This window comes from Kogia breviceps, chromosome 1, assembly GCF_026419965.1.
Source record: "Kogia breviceps isolate mKogBre1 chromosome 1, mKogBre1 haplotype 1, whole genome shotgun sequence".
Lineage (NCBI taxonomy): Eukaryota > Metazoa > Chordata > Mammalia > Artiodactyla > Physeteridae > Kogia > Kogia breviceps.
This window is the reverse complement of record NC_081310.1, coordinates 158,858,884-158,873,562: the sequence shown is the minus strand read 5'-3', so window position 1 is coordinate 158,873,562 and position 14,679 is coordinate 158,858,884. Positions and strand designations below refer to the sequence as shown.

The following is a 14,679-nucleotide window of genomic DNA, read 5'->3' as shown; positions in this document are numbered from 1 at the left end:
ATCACACAATGCAGCTTTTAAAAAGTATGCAACTGCTAAATTGCATTGGAAATATAGGCAGATTATCTAATAGTTGAAATCATAAAGTACTGTTACTGAGCTGATTGGAAAAAAAGTACAAAGAAACATTTTCATTCATTTGGAAAATGTAAAAATTTATATACTAATAAATAATCTCTTCACTTTCTCTGATCTACAAATGGGTACAATGCCTAGTTATTTTCATGCAGATAAATTGTTCAGAATTCAATTACTAAAGCAAACAAACAAAAATAAACCCTGTTGGGAACACACAGATGAATGTCTTTAAAGATTTCTATTCTTTAGCAGTTTTTGATGATTTCAAAATTTGCAGCTTTAGCTCTTTTATCATCATCTCTAACTTCTGTCTTGCCTCCCATTCCTGTCTGAGTTCATCTTGGAGTTCTTGCCTATCAGCCTCAGCATGGTCCAATCTCTGTCTCGGTTCTGCCAGCTGTGCTGCATATTCAGCTTCTTTATCTTTTTCTAAATTTGAGTCACAGGTGCACTTTTGTTTCACTGCCTGCTCTAATTTTATGTCTAAATCTGTTCAACATAAAATTCTTCCACTCTTTGAGCATGTTCATTCTGCAAAGATTCAAGCTCTTTCTGTAAATTCTTCTATTCTTCAGGGAGTTCCTTCACAGCTTTTGAGCTACTCAACATTTCAACTTCCATCTGAAGTTGTTGCTTCTTCTGCAAAGTTGAGTTCAGTTTTTCCTGTTGTTTTACATAAGTTCTCCTTACTTCTTCCATGATTTTTCCATTATCATCCTCACAAATGACATCTTTGACAAGACGTGGAGATGAAGCTGCAGCATCACAGTCAATTCCCACCTTACTTGTGTCTCTGGCTAAGTTGCAAGTGGTAGACTCAGGTTTCTTTTTGCTTGTAGAACTATTTGAGACTAATGGATCTAAGTGGCTATATAATTCTCTACTTGTTTTTAGGTCCATTTTCTCCTGTTCCTCTAGTGAGACATCTGGATAAGACACTGTTTTTTGATGTTTCCCACTGCTGTGAGGCTTATCTCAGTGTCTTAGTATAGATCTACCTGCCTCTGTCTTTGTGACCTATTTAGGCTAGGATACAGCTGAAGTAAGCCACACATTTGGGGCAACTACTTTATCACACATGTATAAGTAGTAGCTGGGGTGTAGAAATGAATGTGTCTGAGAAACATGGTCACCTTCCTGCTTTATAACGATACCATGATGGTAATTCCACTCCTGGTGGTGTATCTATCTTGGATTGAGTCCTCTTCCCATTTCTCATGCTAAATTTCTCCATCATTGCTTCTAAAATTATCTTCAGTTTCTTTTCTTCAGGTGTCCCTAAGTATTTTTGGTTCACGTGAATATAGCAATGCCATTTGGCTGATTCAAAGCCCCAATGGCAAGTCCTTTTGTCGGGTGATCTGTGAGAAGGCATCACAAATGTCTGGGGCGCAAACATTCCACAGCACTCCAGACGCTGAATACACAGAGCATCTGGCTGAACCAAAAACTGGGGTGCAAATAAATCCTGACATTTGCCTAAGCATTCATGTTCCACTTCAAAGGCACTGCCAGTTACCTTCAGCTGAGCCAATCAGTTTTTAGCAGGAAGTATACTACCATTCTGAGGAAAAGTATGTGGCCGCAATAAAGCATTACACAGTCTGTGCATCAGTTAATGTGATCAGCCCACAGGATGGGGCATTGAATGGAAGTATTCCCAGGACCTTTAAGATATGAAGATGGTCTGATGTACACCTTGAACAATAGATGTACAATTCATCACATACTGTATTTACTTGTTGGAGTGAAAATTCTCGGAGAACAGAATTTAGGACTTGGGGCAAACAGTCTCTTTTCTTCTCCAACCTGAAAACAAGAAATAGACTTCCCTTCCAACACAGTCTGGGTGAGTTCTGTGGAGCTATCAGAAGGGATGAGCAGTGGACCAAGAAGAACCTGAGGAGATGGAAGGGGCAGAAATACAGTAGGTGACATGTTTCTTGGGAATACCGAGCAGAAAATGCTGCTGGTCCACCCAGAGAGCTCTGACTACTGAAATGGAATTGTGCCAAAGCGTGTTTCAAACTGGGATTTAAATGTAAAGGTTCAGGCACAGAGGCACAGGTTCTCTTGACATGCTCTTCATCAGTTTCCATTGGCGCTTCATAGTCATCCAAGTGTTCTTTCTTTACTGTTGGTATCTTGTTTATCATCATTTTTCCATTTGCGTGAATGTCTATCATCATTTTTTTCACTGGAGGGCTGCCATCATCTCCCATCCCGTTCAGTTTTTTATTTGAGCCCTGAACCAAGGAAAAATTTGTCTGTAGGTTTTCCATTGCTAAAAACTATTGTGTTAAATAAGTCTGAGATTTGCGTTGTTATTCAGTTACTTATTTGAGGAGAGAAAAGCAATGTATGCCAATACTTATGGTAACTTACAGAAAATTTAAATTTCCAAAGAGACATCTCCCTAAATTAGTCAATAGATTTTGTAACTTTGTTTTGGGTCTGCTTGTACTCTAGTGTAATTTCACTGCAAGTGCTATAAAATTTCTTATTTTATGTCTAATAACAAAGAAAATAATTTTAAGAGGCACACCTCCGAGGAAACCTTTATTTTCTTAAATTCTTCAAATATATGTATTAAAGTTACCAGTTCTCTCAATTCAAGATGTCCAAGTTTAACGCAACAGTTTGGTTTGGTTTTAAGCACAACATGTGAAAAGTTTATGCAATTACTTGTGTCAGAATTATGCACCCGAAATTAGTATTTGGTACCAGGGGCACCAAAAAAGGAGAGAAAAAAGTATCTCCTCTAAAAATGATGATCTGTTGGTCTGTGTGGACAAAATGAAGGCTTGTATAAATCCTCACACCAGTAAGAAGAGCTTCTGACCCCACTTGAACTTGTACAATTAAAAATGAAACCTAGGGCTTCCCTGGTGGTGCAGTGGTTGAGAGTCTGCCTGCCGATGCAGTGGACACGGGTTCATGCCCCGGTCCGGGAAGGTCCCACATACCGCGGAGCGGCTGGGCCCGTGAGCCTGGCTGCTGAGCCTGCGCGTCCGGAGCCTGTGCTCCTCAATGGGAGAGGAGGCCACAACAGTGAGAGGCGCGCGTACCGCAAAAAAAAAGAAAAAAAGAAACCTAGGGCTTCCCTGGTGGCGCAGTGGTTGAGAGTCCGCCTGCCGATGCAGGGGACACGGGTTCGTGCCCTGGTCCGGGAGGATCCCACATGCTGCGGAGCAGCTAAGCCCATGAGCCATGGCCGCTGGGCCTGCGCGTCCGGAGCCTGTGCTCCGCAATGGGAGAGGCCACAACAGTGAGAGGCCCGCATACCGGGAAAAAAAAAAAAAAAAAAAGAAACCTAAAGATAAATTGCCCAGTTATCTTCAAGGATTACTGTTCATTCTTCTTTTAATTAATCTTTTTTTTTAGTCTAACCAAGTTTATTTTTTTAACATCTTTATTGGAGTATAATTGCTTTACAATGGTGTGTTAGTTTCTGCTTTATAACAAAGTGAATCAGTTATACATATACATATGTTCCTATATCTCTTCCCTCTTATAATTGCTTTACAATGGTGTGTTAGTTTCTGCTTTATAACAAAGTGAATCAGTTATACATATACATATGTTCCCATATCTCTTCCCTCTTGCGTCTCCCTCCCTCCAACCCTCCCTATCCCACCCCTCTAGGTGGTCACAAAGCACTGAGCTGATCTCCCTGTGCTACGCGGCTGCTTCCCACTAGCTATCTATTTTACGTTTGATAGTGTATATACGTCCATGCCACTCTCACTTTGTCACAGCTTACCCTTCCCCCTCTCCATATCCTCAAGTCTATTCTCTAGTAGGTCTGTGTCTTTATTCGTTGATTAATCTTAAAACAAACCGAAAGGGTTAAGGACCAAGGCCACTAGCCAACGTACTGATTTCGCCCCCTACGGGAACACCTCAGCCAACGCAGGCCAAGGAAGAGGGCAGGAGGCGAGACCTAGAATGCGGGAGCCCCCAAACCCTGAAATCCTCGGCCCACGCAAAGCCACCCACCCACCTCAAACCCGAGGCGGCGGCGAGGGGGTGGCCAGCAAGGGACCTGGGACGCCTCGGGGCGTGCAAGGGGGTCATGGGAAGTGGAGGAAAAGGAGTCCCCTAACACCCCCTCTCTCCCTCCGCGTTCTCGGAACACCCCAGGGCACTCCCAGCACTGCCCTACTGAGGGGGCCGCGGGGAAGACTGTGGAAATCCCCCATGCACCCTCTCCCCAGGAAGTTCTCGGGTTTACCTCACCACCCGTAAGGCTGCACCTCCCTCGCCCGCCCGGGGTCAGAAGAGAGAGGGGAGCGTGGGGCGCCGAGCCGGGATCCCGCAGCCGCTGGGCGCCGACCAGCCGGGTGGAGCCCGGGGCATCCCCGCGCGGCGCAGACGGGCGACGGGGGCGGGAGGGGGCGGTGACGGGCGTCCCGGTCTCCGGGGTCCCAACGGTTCCCATATATCTTTCACGTCTTAGACGTTGCGCCAGTTAGACTGAGCATCCCCTTCCTTCCGCCTGTATTCCACCCCAATTCACTGTAGGTGAAAGTCTTTGCAATTACGTTTACAGTATGCCAGGGAATCTCGTACTCCATCTACCACATTGCCATCCGTCCAGTCCTTGCGTGATCCAACTTCAGAATCCCATTCCTAGAATCTGCTTTCTAGGACTACTCTTGGCACCAAGTGTCTTAGGTTAGGTTCCCTAGAAGCAGAGCCTGAGGGATTTGCTCTTAGGAAAAGAGGAGAGATAGAAGCGGCATAGGAGAGGGGAGAAAAACTAAAGAAGAATGTGGTTTTGAAGACCGGCATTGGTCTAATCCCACAGGGAAACTCTAAAACAAGAACTGTGTCCCCAAATTAGTCTTTTGAGGCAAGGGATTATGTCAGACAGTCATTGACAGTTCTCCCCACTTCCGTCACCACCGAGAGAGGTGGCTCCTGTTTGGTTGAGGGCTAGTTCCAGGAAGGGGACAACTGTGAGTTGGTATCAGCCACACTGGCAGCAGCTGGAGGATGGGTACATCAACTGGCAAAAAGGATTTGGGTTGATACCAACAGCATCCCTCATAAAAAATACATATTTTCTTAAGCTATGGAGACCTGCATACATATAGCACTAGTCTTATCTTCAAATAATACTAATACCTGTTTACAATCCCTTATCCACAAGTCCAAAACCCCAATTAAATTCAAGATGGTTTGAGAAAAAGTTTATATTTTTAATAAACTTGGTGCAAACACTGCAGAACTATAAAAGTGTTGGATTATAGGGTACTGCCTCAGACTCAGCTGGGGTGTTACTTCTAAGACATATGTCCCATATTACATTTTTTTATTTTTTTTATTTTTTTTTAAATTTTATTATTATTTTTTTTGTGTGTGGTACACGGGCCTCTCACTGTTGTGGCCTCTCCCATTGCGGAGCACAGGCTCCAGACGCGCAGGCTCAGCGGCCATGGCTCACGGGCCCAGCCGCTCCGAGGCATGTGGGATCTTCCCAGACTAGGGCACGAACCCGTGTCCTCTGCATCGGCAGGCGGATTCTCAACCACTGCGCCACCAGGGAAGCCCTTACATTTTTTTAATCCAAAAAAATTCCTTATTCTGAAAAAATCTGGCTCCAAGCATTTTACATGCGAAATTATGGACCTGTAGCTACCATTTGTCAAGGTATTCGCATTACATCTGTCAAAAGTAATCCTTAACAATCCTGAAATGGAGACGTCCCCATTTTTCAGATGAGTGATCAGAGGCACAGAAAGGTTAACTAAACTACTCAAGGTCACAAGCTAGTGAATGGAAAAGTCCAATCCGTGAGACTTCAAAGCCTGCTCCTTCCCATTACATCATGGCATCTGCTAATGAAATCATTTCCAGTTTATATAATACTAGCTGTCAGTAATCTGTGAAGTTTTGCAAAGAACACTGTGAGTTCCAGGAACTCTACTACCTGAACATATTTGAAAACCCCTAGATTTGATGACTTTAATGGTCTTTTCTCCCCCCCTGGGATTCTGTGTGATTCTATAAATTCTAAGCACACTGCCACTGATGGATTTCTACCATTTTAATTTAATTTTATTATTTTTTTGGCCACACTAGGCGGTGTGCGGGATTGTAGTTCCCCGACCAGGGATCAAACCCGTGCCCCCTGCATTGGGAGCACGGAGTCTTAACTACTGGACCACCAGGGAAGTCCTCTACCATTGTTATTTAACATTTATGGATAATCTGTGATTTAGCTTTGCACCAAAATGGCAGTATTCTACTTACTAGCATTTATTCCTCTCACAGAATAATTTGCATGGGATTAGGAAATGACTGCTTATAAGTACATCATGGTCAAGTGAAAAGAAAATGGGTTTGGGAGTCAGATATAAAATCAAATCTAGTTTTTGCCACTTCATTTATTCATTCATTTGGGCTTCTGTTTTGACTGCCAGACTTCTATTATGACTGGATACCATATGGTAGATTTTAATATATGTCTTCTTAACTTTTGCAAAATATGTACCAAGTAATAAATCAAAGTTCCTTTATTCAGATAACAAAAACTGTTTGTGAAGGTGTGACTTTTTCCTTTCACAAAATGAGTATAAGAACATTCATATCTTGTATATCCCTTGTGGAATGATTGACCACCAAGTTCAGGTTATCCTGACGATGACTGTATCCAGGGAGCCAGAATCTAGGCCAATGATTAACTTCCCAATGCTCATTTTATCTAATTAATTCTTACAGTGGTATTGGGATATCCACTCGCAGCTCCTGGAGCAAACGAGACAGCAAATAGGACACGGAGATGGCTCTGTGTTGCATGGCTTCCTCAATAAGGCTCTGTGCTATCTGCCCAGAGGCAATGGTTTCCTGCACCAGCGGCTACCCAGCCCTGACATTCATAAAGGGTGCAAGAGTATTCTTACATTGCCACTGGTATTATTTTACCTTTTATCTGACTCTTCTTCTTTCCCTCAGGGCCTTGAGGTATATTTTGGGCAATAAAGCAGAACAGTGAAACTCATTTGGCAATTGTTGTGAGACTCATTTCCTTAACCTTATTGCCTGGGCCTAATAAAATAGAACTAAAATCCAAGGCACAAGAATGTGAAGTTTCCACAGCTTTGATTGTGCTCTATTACCCAGACCATCATCCAATCATGACCTCTAATTTACCAAACTACATAATCACTTTTTATATCACTGATGAGCTTATTCAGTGGGTTAGAAGAATTTAATTTTGGCTAATTTCAACTCTCAAGTTTGCATATACTGATCTCCAGGTACTGTTTTGGAGGCAAAATGAGAAGTGGCACTGATAGCCCATCTGTACACACACCCTCATCCACCCTGACTCCAGCTTTTCTCCTTCATTCTGTATAAAACACTTTTTGAGAGCCAGGAGTTCTCCCACTCTGGATGGCTGTGTCAGAGTCCTCCAGGAAGCAGACACCAAGACAGAGATAAAATGCAATAAATCTATTGGGTGTAACATCTGTAGAAGATGAAGGAGAGAAGGAGCAGGAATAGTAAGTGACTGAGGGTCAGACATTTTATAGTGTTTCCTTTCCTCTCTAAGTCATTGTTCCTTCCAAACTAAAATTTGGCTAATATCTGGATTTAAATATACTCATCATGAACTCTAGCATTTAAAAAGGCACATATGGGCTTCCCTGGTGGCGCAGTGGTTGAGAGTCCGCCTGCCGATGCAGGAGACACGGGTTCGTGCCCTGGTCCGGGAAGATCCCACATGCCGCGGAGCAACTAAGCCCGTGAGCCATGGCCGCTGGGCCTGCGCGTCCGGAGCCTGTGCTCCGCAATGGGGGAGGCCACAACAGTGAGAGGCCCGCATACTGCAAAAAAAAAATAAAAAAATAAAAAGGCACATATTCATTATGTTTAAGTGATCCTTTTCCAAGGGGGTTATTAGTCTGGGCCCTCAAAGGATCCAAGATGGGATTAATCATGCAAAGGTTTTATTATGGGAAATTTCTGGAACAGGCTGAGAGAGCTGTCAGACTACCATGTAAGTCTGACCCTAAGTGAAGGAGAGAGGGAGAACAGATTGGGTGAAAGCACCCTAGGCTTCCTTGCAATCAGAGGAAGGTTTGGCAAAGCCATATGGAATCCCCAAGCCAAAGTCAATGATCAGAGAAGTCCCACGTCTCCCAGAAACAGGTCTGCCTTAGTATTCTGCCACACTCAGTAATTGATGGGCCAGCCCATGGGAAGCGTGGCCTCAGTACAAATGCAGTGATGGATTTCACAGTTCAGCAGCTGGAACCTTGGTCAATTACCTTGCCTGGCTGAAGGTCTCCCAAGTCACATTTCCCTGGCTACCACAGAGAAATAATCAGGAAAATATTTTGTAATGCATACATACATGGGCAGCAATCTGCTTTACTTTTTTTTAATCATCATCTAAGGTGAGATCAGATAGCTTTACACCAATCATTCTATTTAATTCCAACAATAACTTTGAGATAGAAACTAATGTTATCCTTGTTTTATCAATGAGGATAATATGGATCAGAAAGGTTGAGTAATTTGTCCAAGATCACACAGTTTGCAGGTGTCCTGGCTGGAATTTAAACACAAATAGATTTGTCTAACTCCAAAGCCAATGTGAAAGGTATTGTCCTTGGGCCTGCATTAGTGAACAAGATAAAGTCTAACCTTCACAGGAGTTTACAGTGCTGATAATCCTCTATCCCCTAGTCTTGATAGCTATAATTTATTGATTACTTCTCTGTGCTAGTCACTATACTAAGACATTAGCTCACTTAGTCCTCAACACTCTCCCTGCTGAATGGGTATTACTAGTCCTATTTTACATATGAAGAAACTGAGGTTTAGAAAAATTATAGCTATAAACTATAGCTAATATTTGTTGAGCTCTCACAATAACCTTATGAAGTAGTTGCTCTTATTATTTCCATTTCACAGATGAGGAAACTGAACTGAAGCACAGTTGGTTTAATAGCCTTCCCAAGGGAACACAGCTAAGTGAGTGGTGGAGTCAAACCCAGGTACTCTGGTTTAAGAGCTTGCTTACTTAACCACTATGCTAAACTGCCCAATTCCAGGAGAGCTGGATTTGCATCCCTAGTCTGTCTGACTTCAAATTATTCTCTGTCCAGACTATATATTGCTCTTCTGCTCAATTGTTCCCCATTCCATTTACCCTTTTTTTTTTTTTTGGAACCATCCACTTTCTCAACACTCACTCACTGAGTATCTACTGTATATGATACACACTAGGGAAACAGGATATCCAAAAAAGAAGGATTATGCAGCCATAGAAAAGAAAGGAAGGCCTTAATATACAGCGTATTCTCTGGGAGATATATATATATATATATGTAATTTTTTTTTCGCCCCCTTTGGCTGTGCTGCACGGCTTGTGGGATCTTAGTTCCTGGATCAGACCTGGGCCCACAGCAGTGAAAGCATGGAGTCTTAACCACTGGACAGCCAGGAAATTCCCTGGGATATATTGTTAAGTGAAAAAGCAAGGTGCAGAAGAGTACAGTTGGCCCTCCCTATCTGCAAATGTGTAAGAAAGAAGGGAACTATGAAACAAATGGTCTGAACTCTTCAAAAATGTCAGTGTGATGAGCGACCAAAAACGGTTAAAAGGTAAATATTAAAAGAGACTAAAGAGACTTGACAAACTAAATGCAACATGTCATTTCCCAATAGGATCCTGGATCTGGGGAGGAAAATGTTATAAAGTGTTAAGTCCTGAACTATAAACGGTCTGAGATGTTATCTCACTTCCACAGTTTTATACGCACACACACACGCATACACACACACAGAGGAACATGAAACCCCTGGATCTGGATCAGAGATAGAACTGTTTCTACTGACCTAATCTTAGCACCAGTTTTTTATGCCCTATTTTCCCATGGGGTGACAGAAAGAGGGCACATACAGTGGAGTTTGTACTACATAAGAGAAACTCCAAAATTATGAATCCCAGAGCCTATCTAGCACGGCCTTCACAGCTGCCCATCGTTCCCTCTAGAGGTGAAGAGAGATCTTTGCTCTGGAATGCAACAAATCCTATTTAGGGAGAGGTTGGAGAGATTTCTACTTTACCTTCCTGGAGAAAATAGCTATGGGGAGGGAGAAGACTTTTTATGTCTCCAGAAGTCTTTATCTTTTGGGTTGCTGTTCAATCACCCTTTAACCCAGGTTGCCAGAATTTTTTTTGTGTGTGTGTGGTACGCGGGCCTCTCACTACCGTGGCCTCTCCCGTTGCGGAGCACAGGCTCTGGACGCGCAGGCTCAGCGGCCATGGCTCACAGGACCAGCCGCTCCGCGGCATGTGGGATCTTCCCGGACCGGGGCCTGAACCCGTGTCCCCTGCATCGGCAGGCGGATTCTCAACCACTGCGCCACCAGGGAAGCCCCCAGAATTTGTTTTCTCAGAAAGACCTAACCATGCAGAAATGCAAAAATATTTGTGGAGCGATTGTTTCTTGACCTAAGGGACATTAGTGGGACAATGAGTGAAATTTGCATAGGACTATATATTAGACAAAAATATGGAATGAATTTAAATTTCCTGAAATTGATAATCGTATTATGACATATTCTTAAATGTCCTTTCTCTTAGGAGTAAGGGGTCATGATGTCTGCAGATTGCTCTAAAATGGTTCAGCAAATAATAAAAATAACACCATCAATACTTCGAAGAAAGAGAAATCAAATGGAGGCATGTTAATAATGGGTGAATTAAGTGAAGCATAGTTCATTAAGCTATTCTTGCATCTTTTCTGTAGATTTCAGTTTTTTTAAGTAAAGGTTTTTAAACATTTTTATTGGAGTATAGTCGATTTACAATGTTGTGTTAGTTTCTGCTGTACAACAAAGTAAATCAGTTATACATACACATATACTCATTCTTTTTTAGGTTTTTTTCCCATATAGGTCATTACAGAGTATTGAGGAGAGTTCCCTGTGCTATACAGTAGGTCCTTATTAGTTATCTACTTCATATACAGTAGTGTGTACATGTCTATCCCAATCTCTCAATTTATCCCTCCCCTCGACCCCTCTTTCCCCCCTGGTAACCAAAAGTTTGTTTTTTACATCTGTGACTCTATTTCTGTTTAGTAAATAAGTTCATTTGTACCATTTTTTTAGATTCCACATATAAGTGATATCATATGATATTTGTCTTTCTCTGTCTGACTTACTTCACTCAGTATGACAGTCTCTAGGTCCATCCATGTTGCTGCAAATGGCATTATTTCATTCTTTTTTATGGCTGAGTAATATTCCATTGCATATATGTACCACATCTTCTTTATCCATTACTCTGTAGATGGACATTTAGGTTGCTTCCATGTCCTGGCTATTGTAAACAGTGCTGCAATAAACATGGGGGTGTATGTATCATTTTGAATTATGGTTTTCTCTGGATATATGCCCATGAAGTAAAGGACTTTTTAAAAGAAAGAGGAAATAAACACAAACACTGGAAGTATTTTAGAAGCTACTAAAAATTTCTGCCTATCAAGAGAGGCAAAAATGTGGTGGAGAAGATGAAATGAAGGTTTCTCCAAATATAGTATTTAAAATATTTTGACTTTAGGCTATGTAAAATGTTACATATTCAAGATGTTATTTTAAAAGTAAACACTGTGGGGAGGAGGGATAAATCAGAAGCTTCAGATGAACACACACATAGTACTGTATATAAGATAGATAACCAAAAAAGACCTACTGTATAGCACAGGGAACTCTACTCAATAGTCTGTGATGACCCTATATGAGAAAAGAATCTTAAAAAAAATGAATACATGCATAGGTATAACTGAATGACTTTGCGCTACACCTGAAACTAACACAACATTGTAAATCAACTATACTCCAATAAAATAAAAATTAAAAAAATAAACGCTAAAATTGAAGATAAATTAAAGCACATGGACCTAACTGTACATCAAATTATTACTATAATTACTAGAAAGAAAAGATTATTTCAAGTTTCTTTTGAATGTGGTGCTAAGTAGGATGTGGGAGAGTGTCTAAGGACAAGACCTGCAAAGAAATCTTAAATTTGATCCTAGTCTTATTGTTAGTACATTGGTATTATAATTTCTAAACTATTTCATGTATATTGTAGGATAAAACAAATAAATAAATGTGTTAATGTTATTAGAAACCATGATTTTCATGTTAAGAAAAACAGATATAATAGCAGTTAAGAAAAACTTAAGCTTTATTTGGAAATATCAATATTATCTCATGATTTTTAAAATATAAGTTTTCTAGCTCTGTCCACTGAATAAGCCCAGAAGCAGTGACACCCCGGTAGCAATAAGCACATCTAATGCCTAGATCAGAGCTTCTAGGTATCATTCCCCAATTAAAGGAAACAGGGGTCCTTCCAGAAAAATGGCTGATCCCAGATCTAGGGCAGAGAAAGTATGAAGTGAATATGGGATATCTTTTTGTTCCAGAAAGTAAGGAAATGCTCAAAGAATGATGGAGCCATATCAAAATTATACAGGAGGCAGCTTGAAGGAGTTTGCAGTGGCCAAATTTGAGACAATTTAAGCATTAAAATAAATAATGGCAAACTAAATGTAATTGTCATTGTTTGTAGAATACTGAATAAGTAAAAATCTACAAACCCAAAGGGATATTATCTAAAAAAAAAGTAAAAGAAAAAAATCCATTGCCACAATTGGAGGTGACTATTTCACCGACTCTTACTCTAAAAATTGGTAGTAAAATGGAAAAGAGTTAAACATTTTATCATGCAATTTAAGAAAGAACTTTAGTTCACCCCATGTTGGAAACAAAAAAGTTCTTTTCAAAAGAATGCCAGCCATAGACATAGAAGGAATGATAGAATTAGAAAATCACATTTCAACCACCGGTGAAATAACTAATTCACACAAGTCTTTCAATAGATCCTAAACTGTTAGGTGAGAGGTTGTTACATGGTGCCAAAGCATATCACCATAGATTACTTGTTTATTGTAAAGGTGGGGGTGGGGGAGTATGGTGACTGTCCGCCTTTAACCAAATGATCATAGCATCACTAAGAGTAGGCCAACTTGACATTATGTACCTCTCAAAGCAATTCAACATGAAGTTCACGGTATTACCTATGAAATAGTCTTGCCAAAGATGTTTAACCTATATTTAATCAAGCCTTTAGATTTAACTTCTACTTTATAAGAATCCAGACAATCAAGAATGTGGGACACTCTTTAAGAAAATAGGCCTCCTTCTTCTAAAAAGTCATTGTAATTGAAAAAAATGGGGTGACTATTTTAGATGAAAAGAATATTAAGGTACACAATGATCCAATGAGCTGCCTGAATCTTGATTGAAAATTGATTCAAACAAAACTAACTATAAAAGACATTTAGGGACAATTGGAAAAATTTGAACATGGACTGAATTATAGATGATTTTAGGGAATTAATTTATTAGGTTTGATAATGGTATTGTGGTTCTGCAGGTGAGTATCCTAATTCTTAGGAGATTTATGCTGAATTACATAGTGGTAAAGTGTCATGGTGTCTGCAACTTCCATATAGTTAAAAAATATATACAAAGCACTAAATCAAAATGTTGATTATTAAACCTAGGAAGTTGAGTTCATGGATATTTATTTAAACTTTTCTGTATGTATGAGTTTTTCCACAGAAAGGAGTTTTGGGGAAAAAGACATAGTCTCTATTCTCAGGGAGCTCACAGACTCCCTGAAGGAGGGGTCAGTAAACGTTAGTAAACATGATGGGTGAAACATAGGGAGAGATTCCTAATTCGGAAGCCCAGCCTTTTCTTTCTATGCTCATGTTGTTATTTATCTTTCTTCCCAGCTGAATTTTTATAAGGTATATGCAAGCAGAGACCATCTCTCCTACACTGGTCTAGTTAGTATTCAGTTAGGCCCTAAGCCTGTTCAATATATTTCTGTTGAGCAAATCCCCTACTAATGACACTTCAGTGCTTCACCATCACCTAAAGGCAATTAGCCTGGCACTAAAAACCCTTTACTCCAGCATCATCAATGACCAGGTCTTCTAAAATACTGTTCCCTCTCATGCCTCTGTACTTTTATAAATTTTGCTTCCTCTGCCTGAAATGCCCTTTCCCTTTTCTGATTGTCAGATGCATCCTACCATCAGGACTCAGTTCTAATGTCACCTGCTCTGTATTTTCTTAACACTTTGTATGTGACTCAGCATATCATCACTATCATCATTATCATCTACTAGCATCCTCCATGTGCCTCTTTATACACACACACACACACACACCATCATGAGTATTCTGAATCCTCACAACAACCCTTGTGGGAGGTAACATTATCCTCTTTGCTCAAAGATACAAAGGGGCTTGCTTAATTACATAGCTAGTAAGTTAATGAGCGTGCTTTTCAAACCCAGGTATATCTAATGCCAAAGCCATTGTAATTGTTTTTTCCACATAATTTCCTCAGAGGAAACTACTTGTGATTTCTTTTTATTTCCCCAGGGCCTACATTGTACCTAGTGAGTTGTGGACACTCCATAATACTTCTTTGTGGAAAAATTGCTAGTGCACACCATGTTAGATCCTACTTCCATAAATGATTAGTATTTT

The 14,679-nt window shown here is 40.7% G+C and overlaps 1 pseudogene; it reads right to left on the bottom strand.

The window, feature by feature from the left end:
* Positions 1-316: 316 nt before the first annotated feature.
* On the bottom strand, positions 317-2,360 carry LOC131756988 (ski-like protein; annotated as a pseudogene).
* Positions 2,361-14,679: the final 12,319 nt, after the last annotated feature.